General features: G+C 43.6%; 1 pseudogene across 1 annotated transcript in view; it reads right to left on the bottom strand.

The window, feature by feature from the left end:
• LOC309389280 (acyl-CoA (8-3)-desaturase-like) overlaps positions 1-13,877 on the bottom strand; it is a 176,086-nt pseudogene that overhangs the window by 30,740 nt on the left and 131,469 nt on the right. The window contains exons 10-12 of the transcript in view: positions 13,621-13,717; positions 12,962-13,050; positions 12,696-12,822 (exon numbers count right to left, since the gene is read on the bottom strand). The product of the transcript in view is annotated as an acyl-CoA (8-3)-desaturase-like (transcript). The remainder of the gene's footprint in view (positions 1-12,695; positions 12,823-12,961; positions 13,051-13,620; positions 13,718-13,877) is intronic.

Here is a 13,877-nt window from a genome sequence, read left to right as displayed (position 1 = left end):
GAGCGGCCAAACATCAACATTGCGCCGCTCTTATTGCGTCCGCAGATAACCGCCCTGCCGCCCTGTTTCGGGTGACTCGCTCTCTCTTGTTTGAGAGACCGTGGGAAGCCCCTTTACAGGGCAGAGCAGAGGAGTTTGGGAAATATCTACAGGACAAAGTCGCTCAAATCCGGATGGGATGGGCCCCTTTCAGTGGTCCAGTGGAGACGCCCGAGGCGAGTCTTGAGGGACCGTTCTGGGAGGAGTTTGACTCGGTTGCCATCGAGGATTTGGACAGGTTGCATGGATGTCTGCGACCTACCACATGTTTATTGGACCCGTGTCCCTCCTGGCTTGTACTGGCATCCTGGGAGGTTACGTGCAACTGGCTCCTGGGCCTAGTGAACGCTTCGTTGGGTGAGGGGTTTCTGCCGGCCGCCTTGAAAGAGGCGGTTGTGAGGCCCCTGCTCAAGAAGCCTTCCCTGGACCCATCGGATCTAGTCAATTATCGTCCAGTCTCCAACCTTCCTTTTTTAGCGAAGGTTGTAGAGAGTGTGGTGGCACAACAGTTCCCACGTCACCTGGAGGAGAATGATTATCTAGACCCGCGCCAGTCCGGCTTCCGACCCGGGCACAGCACGGAGACGGCCTTGGTCGCGTTGGTTGATGATCTCTGGAGGGCCAGAGATAGGGGTTGTTCCTCTATCCTGGTCCTATTAGATCTCTCGGCGGCGTTCGATACCATCGACCATGGTATCCTGTTGCACCGGCTAGAGGGGCTGGGAGTCAGGGGCACCGTTTTACGGTGGTTTGGCTCCTACCTCTCTGGCCGGATGCAACGTGTGTTGGCAGGGGAGCAGAGATCAACCCGGAGCCCCCTCACATGTGGGGTGCCACAGGGGTCGGTGCTCTCGCCTCTCCTGTTCAACACATACATGAAACCGCTGGGCGAGATCATCCGTGGTTTTGGGGTGGGATATCATCTGTATGCTGATGATACTCAGCTATACATTTCCACCCCGAACCACCCCAACGAGGCCGTTGAAATGATGTCCCGGTGTTTGGAGGCCGTACGGGTCTGGATGGATGGCAACTGACTAAAACTCAACCCTTCCAAGACGGAGTGGCTGTGGCTTCCGGCCTCCCAGTTCAACCAGTTGCTTCCATCTCTGGCCATTGGGGGCGAGCAACTGGCCCCCATGGAACGGTGCACAATTTGGGCGTCCTCCTGGATGCCCGGCTGTCCATGGATGACCATGTAACAGCCGTGGCAAGGGGGGCGTTCCATCAGGTTCGCCTGATGCGCCAATTGCGCCCCTTATTGGACTGGGATGCCCTACGCACAGTCACCCATGCGCTAGTGACGTCTCGCCTGGACTACTGCAATGCTCTCTACATGGGGCTTCCCCTGAGATGCACTCGGAGACTGCAGTTGGTCCAGAACGCGGCCGCGCGGGTGATTATGGGGAGGACTAGATACTCCCCTGTAACACCTCTCCTGCGCGAGCTGCACTGGCTTCCTGTAGTCTACCGAGTGCGTTTCAAGGTTTTGATTATGATCTTTAAAGCGCTTCATGGCACAGGACCTAGTTACATGCAGGATCGCATCCTGCCCCATACATCCCTACGACCAATCCGCTCACACAGAGAGGGACTTCTTCGGGTGCCGTCCGCTAAACAGTGTCGGGGGGCGACACCCAGGAGCAGAGCCTTCTCTGTGATGGGCCCAGCCCTGTGGAATGACCTCCCCCGTGACATCAGGATTATTTCCGATCTCCGCTCCTTCCGTGTACAGCTGAAGACCCACCTCTTTCAATTATCTGGCCTGGCTCAACCGTAAATTTTTTCTTATTCCTCCTGACAGTCCATTCATATTTTTTAAATTTTTAAATTGTGTTATTACTAATGGGGTATTTTAATGGTGATTTTTAACTGTCTAAATGTGATGTAATTTGTTACCTCCTCCGTGCATGTATGTCTTTGTATATGTGTATGTTTATGTGTTTGTACATATGTTTTATGTTTTATATGTTTTATTGTACGCCGCCCCGAGTCCTGTCTGGAAAGGGAGCGGCTAATAAATTCAAATTTATTATTATTATTATTATTATTATTATTATTATTATTATTATTATTATTATTATTATTATTATTATTATTATTATTATTATTAAGCTAAACATACCCAGTTCCTGCAACCGTTCTTCATATGTTTTAGTGGCTCAGGACCTAGTTACTTGTGGGATCGTATTCTGCCCCATACATCCCTGCGACCAATTCGCTCGCACAGAGAGGGCCTCCTCCAGGTGCCGTCCACTAGACTGTGTTGCGGGGCGGCGCCTAGGAGTAGAGCCTTCTCTGTGGCGGGCCCGGCCCTGTGGAATGACCTCCCTCCGGATATTAGGAATACCTCTGACCTCCGCTCCTTTCGTATTAAGCTTAAGACCCACCTATTCCAAGCAGCTGGCCTGGATCAACTTTGATCTAACCATATCGCTCCTGACGGGTTTTTAACTGGGTATTTTAATTATATTTAATTATCTAGGGGTTTTTAAATACTGTATTTTAATTGTTTTTATTTATCAGCCGACCTCCTCCTTGTGTGTGTCTCGGTATATGTCTCTGTTATATGTTTGTTTTGTCCACATATTTATTTCATATGTTTCATTGTACGCCGCCCCGAGTCCTTCGGGAGAGGGTGCGGCTAAGAAATAAATATATTATTATTATTATTATTATTATTATTATTATTATTATTATTATTATTATTATTATTATTATTATTATTATTATTATTATTATTAGTCTCCAGTCCCCTAATCATCTTTGTTGCCCTTCTCTGCACTCTTTCTAGAGTCTCCACATCTTTTTTACATCATGGAGACCAGAACTGAATGCAGTATTCCAAGTGTGGCCTTACCAAGGCATTATAAAGTGGTATTAACACTTCACGTGATCTTGATTCTATCCCTCTGTTGATGCAGCCGAATTGGGAAACCCAATTCAGGAAGAGAAGCATTGCATAAGGCTGCTTCCAAAACTCTAAATCATTCTAGGCATGGAAATGCTCCAACCATTAACTTTTTCAAGCATATTATCACTTCTAACTTCATTCCCAATATCAGTGCATTTTCAAAATGGTAATGATACTTATGTCAACATAGTTGTGAATTATAGAAAAGAGATACAAATGAGAGGAGAACATGCAACAATCTGCCTCTTTGAAGCTTTGTGTTATGAATATTTATTCCAACTAGCAGAGCTAATAGCCAGGGATTAAAGAGTTATAGTCTAAAATTTATAGAAGACTGCTAACATGCTGTGAACTTGTCTGAAAGTTTAATTTTAGATCCTGACAATCTCCCCATGTCAGTCCTGTTCTGCTGCCTCATTGTGACAATGGGGTGCCCAACTCCAGTGTTTCTTGAATGAATGCTTGAAGAATCCTGGGAGTATATAGGATTAGATTCTCCTTCCAAAATCAACAAAAGTTATGAATGTCATCTCAGCTGCCCAGTTAAACAAGGAGGTACCTATATTAGGGAACTGTGTAAAATACAGAAGGTAGATTATCATTTAGTAACAAGGAAAAAGTAACAACTTCATATTTAGAGAATGCAATGGAAAATCACATAGATAGATAATATAAGGTGATTGAGAAAATAATGATAGATAATGGGCACTTTGAGTCAGCTAATGAACATAATATGGAGACAGAGTGTACACCTTGCAGACTACTTAGTGCTTATGAGGCAACTGCATTAAAGGATTATACATATTTAGTTTCCACTGTTCTCATGCAGTGAAGAAATTCCAAAGATGCAAAGATAGTTACAGTGGGAACATGAAAGAAAGCCATCTGTCAGATCTGGAAGCCATCTTTTATATTTGGTCCTTCAGGCCTGCCATATTTTCTACTGTAGGAAAATTGGAGGGGGGGGGGGTTGTATGGAGTGTGGGTGAGATGTAGTCAAAATAACATCCTTTAAAAGAAAGTTTAAGTGTCCACCCAATGTAGACTGGGTCATGTTCCTCACATGATCCAATCAGGCACCATCCAAAACTGGAGATGCTTCCCAGTCACCTCAATGCAACGCGCCCTTGACTGTCTGAGAAAGAATATTATTTTGACTATATCTCACCCACATTCCATACAATCTCCCCTCCCATTTTCCCACAGTAGAAAATGTGGCAGGCCTGAAGGACCAAATGTAAAAGATGGCTTCCAGGTCTGACAGCTCACCCTGTCAGCATATCCTCCAATTAGAACAACACAGGGGGTTAAAACCATACACCTAACCACCTCTTCCCCCCAGGGGACCCTTTGGCTTATCAGGATATTTGTCATGGAATTGTTTAACCAATCTGTCTGCCTTTACATCCCAACTCTTAACTCATGCAGCTTCAGACAAAGGGTACCCTTCCCAATGAACTAAATACCGTAAACAAACCCTATGCAATTTGGAATCCAATTTTCTTTTCACTTCATAATGGGTTTCTCCCTGCATTACTATAGGAGGAGTTGGTGGTTGGGTCTGAGGTTTCAACTGCGACCAAAGGGCTGACTGGTTTCAGCAGGCTACAATGAAACACAGGGTGCATTTTGCCTAGAATGTGGGGGAGGCTAAGCTGAACTGTTACTAGGTTACTTACTTTCACTATTGGAAAAAGACCTAAAAACTTAAGTCCCAGTTTTTTGTTAGGAAGCCTCAATCATATGTATTTGGTTGACAGGAAAACTTTATCTCCCACATGGAAGGGGGGGGGTGTTGAAGAGAGCGGTGTTTGTCTGCCTGCTTTTCATACTCCTCCGCCGCTTCTGTCAGCACTTTCTTAGTATTCCCCCACTCTTTTTTCAGAGATTCTATCCACTCTGTCAAAGACATTGAAGAGGGGGGTTCTCTGGGTAGTTCAGGAGTGGGAAAAATTCCATGCCACTAGTAACTTGGAAAGGGGTCAATCTGGTGATGCTATGCACGTTATCGTAAGCCACTTCTGCAAATGGTAACAGGTCCACCCAGTTCTCTTGTTGGTAATCCACATAGCAACTTATATATTGTTCCACCATTGAGTTCACTTGTTCTGCCGTGCCATTCGTACTCGGATGAAAAGCCAAGCTAAGTTTAACCTTGAACAATGTTTAACCTTGGGTGGATCTGACAGATCTCAGGAACTCTCTCCAGATTTGGCCATAAACTGGACTCCTTGGTCTGAGATGATTTGGTGGGGTACTCCATGCAGGTGGTAGATATGTTTGATGGATAGCTTAGCCAGTTTCTTCACTAAAGGCAGTCCGGAGCAAGCAGAAAGTGGGCTTGCTTGGAAAATAAATCAATTACTGTCCAGATTATTGTGTTCCACCCACTCTCTGGGAGTTCAACAATAAAGTCCATTGTGATTTCTTTCCAAGGTCTACTGGGGCTTGCCAGCTTTGAAATTGTCTGCAAGTGTGTGGAGACTGCCAGTCAAGTACTGCTTTTACTTTTCCTGAATCCATTTCCACCCCTCTGCTAGATATTCAATAGTCTAGGTAATCTAAGGAAGTTTTGTGGAATTCACACTGACAGAGTAGTGGGCCCTTTGTTGTGGACCCTGCATTTTCTGGCTGGGATGGTTGAGCAAGTTTAGGCCTTCTGCATTCCTATAGTGACCGTGGCTGCAGCTGGTCCAGTCTGAGATGTGAGGTTGTGGACCAAGCCACTTTGCATGTTCAAAACAGTGAAAAACAGAATGAACTCATTTAATATTTGAGGCATCAGCTAACTGAAAGAGACTCAAATTGAATGCTTGCCCTTATAACCAGGAAAGAAACAGTGAGGGATGTTTTTGGGGTACAATGCAGTCAAGAACTGAATAAGGACAATTAGACTTCATAGACAACATTTTAAAATTACAGAGATCCAGTTTATGATCTAACCGCTGATGCAGAAAAGATGACTGACAAGTTTTGTGGTGAACTTCAGTCCTTACAGAAACTAGAACCCTAAGTGTTATCTATAGTTGGGGACTAAAATGACAAAATTGTATTTTGTATTGCATTGTAACAGTAAGGAGGGAAATGTAACTGAACTATATTATCTAGAAAATAGAAATGAAATCCTAAAATGGTTCATCAGTTTGTTCCAATCCAGTTATTTCTCTGGATTTCCCCAATCTCCAAATGATCAAAACAATGCCTATATACATGCTTATCACCAGAAGAAATACACAGAAGTAACCTTGATTAAATTAGTGTCACAAAGAAGAGCTTAGTTATAACAATAAAGTCATAACTAGAGGCTAATGGTAAACAGACCATGAACTTCAAGTTCATGCTTCTATGCAATTTCCAAGTCAAGTTAAAGAGGAAAAATGGAGACAGCTATTTGCTGTCATCTCTTGAGAATATATCACCGTTTTTAAGGATAACATTAGAAACTGCTTGGAAGTCCTAAGCCTCCTCATTGATAGAAACCAGTGGAACTATGGAATTAAATCTAAGAGATTGTTAAGGATATATGTAAAAGAGACAGCCAAAGACCAAGGGACAGAAGAAAGTAAATGGAGTATTAGAATTTAGTGATGCTGTATTACTATTATTCTTCTCATCTTTCCTATTTCATTATATCTACTTTTCTGCTTATAATTACAACTTTTTTGCTTGTATCTTTACAATTTATATTGTTTTATTTAGTTTACTAGTATGATTTATGTTGATTGCTTATTTAGTATCCTATGACTATTAGTAGGTGTTGTATCTTATGATTTATGATGAATGTATTTTATGATATACTTCAGTTGCCCTTTCTACAGCCGAAGCAGAATTCATAACATTGTGAGAGTTGTCTCAGAGATAACATGGCATACAATTTTTACGGGATTTGGATATTGAAGTGAAGAGAGCTATATCAGTATTTGAATATTTCTGTTTCCAGCCAGTTACAAATCTATCTGGTGGTGATGTTGGCTAACCTTACCAAGTAGTAGTTGTTGTTTTTTAAACAATTTTTTTTATTGTTTTTACAAAAAATTCTAGGAAAGGGGATGATGGGTGAAATTACAAATTTTGACAGCTACATTATGCAGGAAATGGCACTCCCCCAATTCTGATAACTTTCACTTATTAATACATTATATAGTTACTTCCAAGTAGTAGTTTTTTATCAAAAAACTTTATCAAATGTCTTATTAAACTCCAAGTAAATCATAACCATAGCATTTCTCTTGTCCACTAATTTTGTCACAATGTCAAAGAATATAATAAAATGTGTTTGGCATGATCTGTTTTTGACAAACCCATGTTGGCATCTAGCTATGACTTTGTGTGCCTCTAGGTGTTTGCAGATTCATTGCTTATATTTTTCCAGAATCTTCCCAGGTATTGATGTCAGGCTGGGAAGATTCTGGAAAAGATTATCAAGCAACATGCTGTGTTTGCCCTACAGACCTCCTTCAGATAAGGCACAGGCTATCTTGGAAGGCTCCAACCTATCCATGCCAAGAGAACCATAACCTGCAACATATTTGCCACCTCCAGCACCCATTTTGCAATTCTATGAAGGGGAAAATGTAGTGATATTTTTTTCTTTAATCTACAGGGATCTTATTTCCTTTTTAACAATAAGTTGTTCAGAAAAGAAGCAGTTCAAAAATTAATTCTTTTGACCAAGTCTATTTGAGAAAATGGAGGATTTATCCTTTGGCTCTAAGTCATTCACTTCTTGGTTTAACAGATTAGCAGCATCTCTTAGTACCATGTTTCCCCAAAAATAAGACATGCCCTGCTAATAAGCCCAATCGGGTTTTTGGAGCATGCGCCATAATAAGCCCTCCTCCGAAAATAAGTCCACCCCCAACTATTTAAGTGCATGCGCAACCGGTCCCTGCCATTACCACTGTACCACCTACCAGTACAGCTTGCGGGCCAAAAAGAAGGCTCCCCACAAAAACAGCAGCAGGCGAAGCAAAGTGCTTCCACCCCCGCCCTTCCCTCCCACACAAAAAGAACCCGTTGCAAAAACAGCAGCAGGCTAAGCAAAGTGCTTCCACCCCACGCCCCTCCCTCCCGCGCAAAAAGAGCCTGGCACAAAAAGAATGGCAGGCCAGCAATGCCATCACTCCTTCCCTCCTGTTCATTCTCATGCAAAAAAACCACCACCCACCCCAATGGTAAAGGCAGACTGCCTGGTTCCCTTCCCCACCGTCCCTTTAGTGAGGGGTGGCAGGTGGGGGAGGGAGAAGTGAGGCGCGCCTCTCACCTTTCCAGGTCCGTTGCGTTCCTCGCCCTTTCGCCCATTGAAGCCCCTTTAAAAAAAACCTCGTGAGTTGAACTCACAAGGTTTTTTTACAAGGGGATTCACTGGATGAAAGGGCGAGGAATACAATGGACCTGGAAAGGTAAGAGATGTGTCTCGCCTCTCCCCCACACACACCTCCCACCTATCGCTAAAGGGACGGTGAGGAAGGGAGCCAGGCAGACTGCCTTTACCATTGGGGCGAGGTGGGCAGTGTTGGGCCACAAGGCGTGCCTCTTACCTTTCCAGGTCCATTGCGTTCCTCGCCATTGTGTCCAGGAAAGCCCCTGGTAAAAAAAAAACTTCCCGTGACTTCAAGAAGTTTGATTGAACTCGCAAGAAGGGGTGTGTTTTTTTAGCAGCGGCTTCCCTGCATACAATGGCGAGGAACACGACGGAGCTGGAAAGGTAAAAGGCGCACCTCACTTCTCACCTGCCCCAGAAAATAATAAGCCCTCCCCTATAATAAGCCCAAGACCATATTTTGTGGGACAAAAGAAAATAAGACCCTGTCTTACTTTTGGGGAAACATGGTAGCAAGTACAGGGTGAATGTCAAATTGCTGGCCTTGTGAACTGTGGAAGCACAACAAGGAATACAGGAAACAAATCTGAAAAAAAATAGATTTTAATTCATTCCACCCTCCCTTGCAAAAGGTCTCCTTTGGAAAGATGGTCTATGTTGGGGATTATGAGGAAAAATATTGCTACAACTATAGGATCTTTTATTTCTACTTTTTCTTGGATAAACACACAACAGGGTGGAGATATGAGAACATTAAAAAAAAAGAATTTGGTAAGGCTGGTCAACCAGATGTTACTTCAAATGTATGTTTGTCCCATCAGTTATTCTGCAACATATTTGATATGAAATGGTTTTTTAGGATTTGGGGAATGAAAACAGTTTTTCCAGGGCAAGTTTCAAGACAATGATCCAGGTTTTAGGAGCACATTCTCACCATTTTATAACAGAATCTTTATGGGCAAAAGGCTCACTTTGTGTTTCCAGCAGAAGGTTTAAGTCACCACAGCAGCTGCAAATTAATGCTAGCCCTAGTACAAAACCTTCTAGCATTGACCATCCATTGAACCTGCACAAAGGTTTGATACAGAACAGGAAGAATGGGAAGTAATAGTCTCAGAAATAATTAGGTTTTCTTAAGAGCGCCTTAGTTTTCTTTCATTCATTGGGTTTAGGTGTGGAGAAATGGGCTGTGTTAGTATAAGGAGACAATATGGAGAGGAAGGCATTGGGTATCCATGTTTCAATCTTCTTGGAAAAGAAAAGAATCGGGACTACTCTAGTGAAAATGGAACAAACCCTGAATAAAACAGGCAGCTCTAAAAAAAAAACCATCCTCATGGAGGCCAGTCAAAACTGTTTTCTTTGTATGTTTCCGCCTCCTCAATTCCAGACCATCTTAAGGAAAAGGATTTGCCCATGTTTGATGACCAGAAAGGGATATTTGGTACAACAAGGAACAAAACCAGCAAAATCCAACAATTGCATGCAAGTTGTTTGCAGGCTTTATTTCTCAGCAGAAAAGGGTTCATTTGTTAGAACAGCACAAATTATACTGGAAGAGAAGAAATTTATGTGGCAGAAGAATAAAGTTGTGGTAATGATGAGAAAAACCCTGGAAGATCAATGCAGTAAGAAAGACAATTTGCTATACTGGCTCTCCTCACAACAAAAAGATGAAAAGTTAACTAGTGATAAAACTGAGAAGACCATATCATCCCCCCCCCCCCCAATGTTGAATTACAACTCTCAACAACCCTTGTCAGCAGTGGTGAACGCAAGGAGGATGGGATTAAAAAGAGCAAGATGGTAGCAGTGCCTGTGCTGAAGCCTGTGCAATTATCAGAGCATGTGATCATAAGCATGTGATCATAATCGTCTTTACTGTTTTCACACCAACCCCACCTGTTGTGGATGCTAGGCATCATGCTCTCTGGGATGGATTCTGAGTCTCAGCAAGGCCTCACCTGGCAGATTTCATGTCCTCCACTATGATTAAGAGTTAGAATAATGGGATGAATATCCCCAAAAGGAAGCAGCTCTGTTATTCATCTTAGCAAATGAAGCAAGACAGAATTAGGCATGCTGGCATGAAAGAAATGACTGAGCCACCATTTTATTTTTATTTTATTCATTTATTTATACTATCCATCACCTATCGAAAGTGACTCTGGTTTTGTTCCCGCTTCTTCATTATCCCAAGAGATGATCAAAATCAGAAGTTCAAATTTCACCTCAGCTTTTTATATACCCATAATGGCAAACCTATGGCACATGTGCCAGAGGTGATACACAGAGCCCTCTCTGTGGGCATGTGCACTGGCCAGCTGGTCTTTGGGTTTCCGGTGCATGTTCTGGTTTGGGCACTTGGTGCCAAAAAGGTTCAACATCATTGTTTTATATATACATAAAGGTCTCCACCAGTCTTTACTTCTTCAAATGAACATAGGCAGCCAGTCATAAGAACTCAATGAACCACTGTCAAGAAATGAAAAAAGGCTCATTAAAGACATTCAGATTGGAAAGTGCTTCATAATGATTGCTGATCATTACAAAATGTTGGAACTTGCAAAGTATAATTATTTCTCACTCCAAACTAGAGTTGTGGTGTCCCCCTGGAATGACCTGGGTGGGTGTATGAGAGGTGGAGTTAATCGGGGTCTAAAAGTGATGGCAGAGTAGGCAAACCAAGAAAGTAATTGGATGCTTATTAGATCCTTTGTCAATTTTCCCACCTACTGAAAGCAAAACACTCTTTGTGTCATTTGCCTTTTCCTAGTTTTGTACCAAACAACACAAAGTGAGAGTTCCCAAGAGGTGAACTGAAACAACTCTCCACTCAGCTCCCTGGCTGTCTCCCATTCATAAATGTTGATACTTAGAGGTGATCAAATCCTGATGTCTCTGCTAAAGAAGGGAACAGAGAGGTGATCAATTCATTTCTATTCTCTCCATAATTAAGTCATCCTTTTTTACCAAGTTAATGCATTTCTGTTGCTGTCTGAACAAAATAGAGAGTGTGGTGGCACAACAATTTCCACGCCACCTGGAGGAAACTGATTATCTGGACCCGCGCCAGTCCGGTTTCCGGCCTGGCCACAGCACGGAGACGATATTGGTCACGTTGGTGGATGATCTCTGGAGGGCCAGAGATGGGGGTTGCTCCTCCATCCTGGTCCTACTAGACCTCTCGGCGGCTTTTGATACCATCGACCATGGTATCCTATTGCATCCTATTGCATCGACTGGAGGGGCTGGGGCCTACCTCTCTGGCCGAGTGCAATTTGTATTGGCAGGGGGGCAGAGGTCGACCTCGAGGCTGCTCACTTGTGGGGTGCCACAGGGGTCGGTCCTCTCGCCTCTCCTGTTCAATGCATATATGAAGCCGCTGGGCGAGATCATTCGTGGGTTCGGGGTAGATTACCATCTGTACACGGATGATACCCAGCTGTACATCTCTACCCCGAACCACCCCAACGATGCCGTCAAAGTGATGTCCTGGTGTCTGGAAGCCGTATGGATCTGGATGGGAAGTAACAGACTCAAGCTCAACCCGTCCAAGACGGAGTGGCTGTGGCTACCGGCACCCTGGTTCAACCAGCTGATTCCATCACTGGCCATTGCGGGCGAACATCTGGCCCCCGTGGATCGGGTATGCAATTTGGGCATCCTCCTAGATGCCCGGCTGTCAATGGACGACCATGTGACAGCCGTGGCAAGGGGGGCGTTTCACCAGGTTCACCTGGTGCGCCAATTGCATCCCCTATTGGACCGGAACGCCCTTTGCACAGTCACCCATGCGCTTGTGACGTCCCGGCTAGACTACTGTAACTCTCTCTACATGGGGGTCCCCTTGAGATGCACCCGAAGACTGCAGTTGGTTAAGAATGCGGCCGTGCGGGCAGTCTCGGGAGTCGCTAGATACTCCCATGTAACACCTCTCCTGCGCGGGCTGCACTGGCTACCTGTAGCTTTTCGGGTGCGTTTCAAGGTGCTGATTATCATTTTCAAAGCGCTCCATGGCACAGGGCCTAGTTATTTGCGGGATCGTATCCTGCCCCACACATCCCTTCGGCCGATTCGCTCACACAGAGAGGGACTCCTCCGGGTGCCGTCCACTAGGCTGTGCCAGCGGGCGACGCCCAGGGGAAGGGCCTTCTCTGTGATGGGCCCAACCCTCTGGAATGACCTTCCCCCTGATATTAGAACAACCACGGACCTCCGCTCCTTCCGTAAGAAGCTCAAAACCCACCTGTTTAATCTAGCCGGCTTGGCCTAATTCCAACTCTCCCACCTCAGTCTGTATTTTTAAATTTTGGTCTTAGGCTAAGTTTTTAATTTTTATAAATTTGTACAGGGGTTCAAAGTTTAATTCGATTTTAACTATATTTATGATTATTTGTAAGGTTTCTAATTTGGTACCTGTACACTGCCCCGAGTCCCTTCGGGGAGAGGGGGCAGTCTAGAAATAAAATAAAATAAATAAATAAATCTCCCACTCCCAATTCATGGAGTTTCCTGCCAGCCCTGCCCATATTCCTTCAGGTGGCTGCAGAAAGAGGAAGGAGAAGAGGATTGAAGGCAGTGAGAACATCTTCACCAGGCAATCTTTTTTGTGCTCTTTCTGGCTGCAATCTTTTCTGGATAAGCCAGTGCCCAAAAGGAGCCTCCCTCAGCCAGGAACTTACTGCAATATATTTGCAAAAGCTGTGAGGATGGGCTTGCACTCTTAGTGAACACCATGCTTGGCACACAGAGATTTCACCAGAGAAACTATCTACTACTTATTATTTTGTATATGCTCAGCACATCCTTTAACATGGATCTTGTTCAACTCAAACTCCAACAATGTGAATCTCTGCTATATATGCCTATCTGCCAATCCATATGTCATGCCCCAGGCATATAATTTGTGCATATACTGTTCTTGTTCTCTGGCACCATCTAGTGGCTGCATTGTTTGGAAGGGTTATCTATCCAGCAATCCTCACTCCAAAAACAAGTGCATCCTGGGAAACCAGACATTAGCATGGAGAGGAAACAGAAGCATTGCTGGTAAGATTTAGATTTTTATTTGTTGATTGCTATGCTCACCAGCAACTCAACGCTGCTTATTTTGTATTTGGGTTCTTATTGTATGTATTTCTATTTTACCTGTTTCACTCATCCTGTCCCTTTAATAAAGGAATCAAATCTACACAGATGCTTTGTTTTATTGGAGGATAGATGGGTTTAGCTGCAGGTCCAGCTGCAAACAGAGTAACATGTAGCAAAAACAGAACAACATAGAAAAACTTAAGTTCCTGTTCTTTCCCAAGTGTTATGACTAGAATGGAAATGTTCTTACTTGGGAAGAGACCCAGTCCAGATTCTGGTCATAACTGATGTTCATTGGAATGTGATTCATTTGAGAGACCCAGAGAAAACATGTGCTTTCTAGGAAACTGTGGAAGTAAGTACTTTCAAAAAATGAAATAATTGTCTTCCTTGCCTTTATCATCATTAAAATTGTTATTGTCTTTGCTGACAAACCTCTCTTATCTTTTGATTTGATCTATTGATTTCGCTCTTACAAGTCCACCATTTTTTTCCCAGTGTTTGTCT

This window comes from Natrix helvetica (assembly GCF_964273705.1).
Source record: "Natrix helvetica genome assembly, chromosome: 1".
NCBI classification, from domain to species: domain Eukaryota; kingdom Metazoa; phylum Chordata; class Lepidosauria; order Squamata; family Natricidae; genus Natrix; species Natrix helvetica.
Note: the sequence above shows the minus strand (reverse complement) of the source record. Positions and strands in the feature narration are given on the sequence as shown.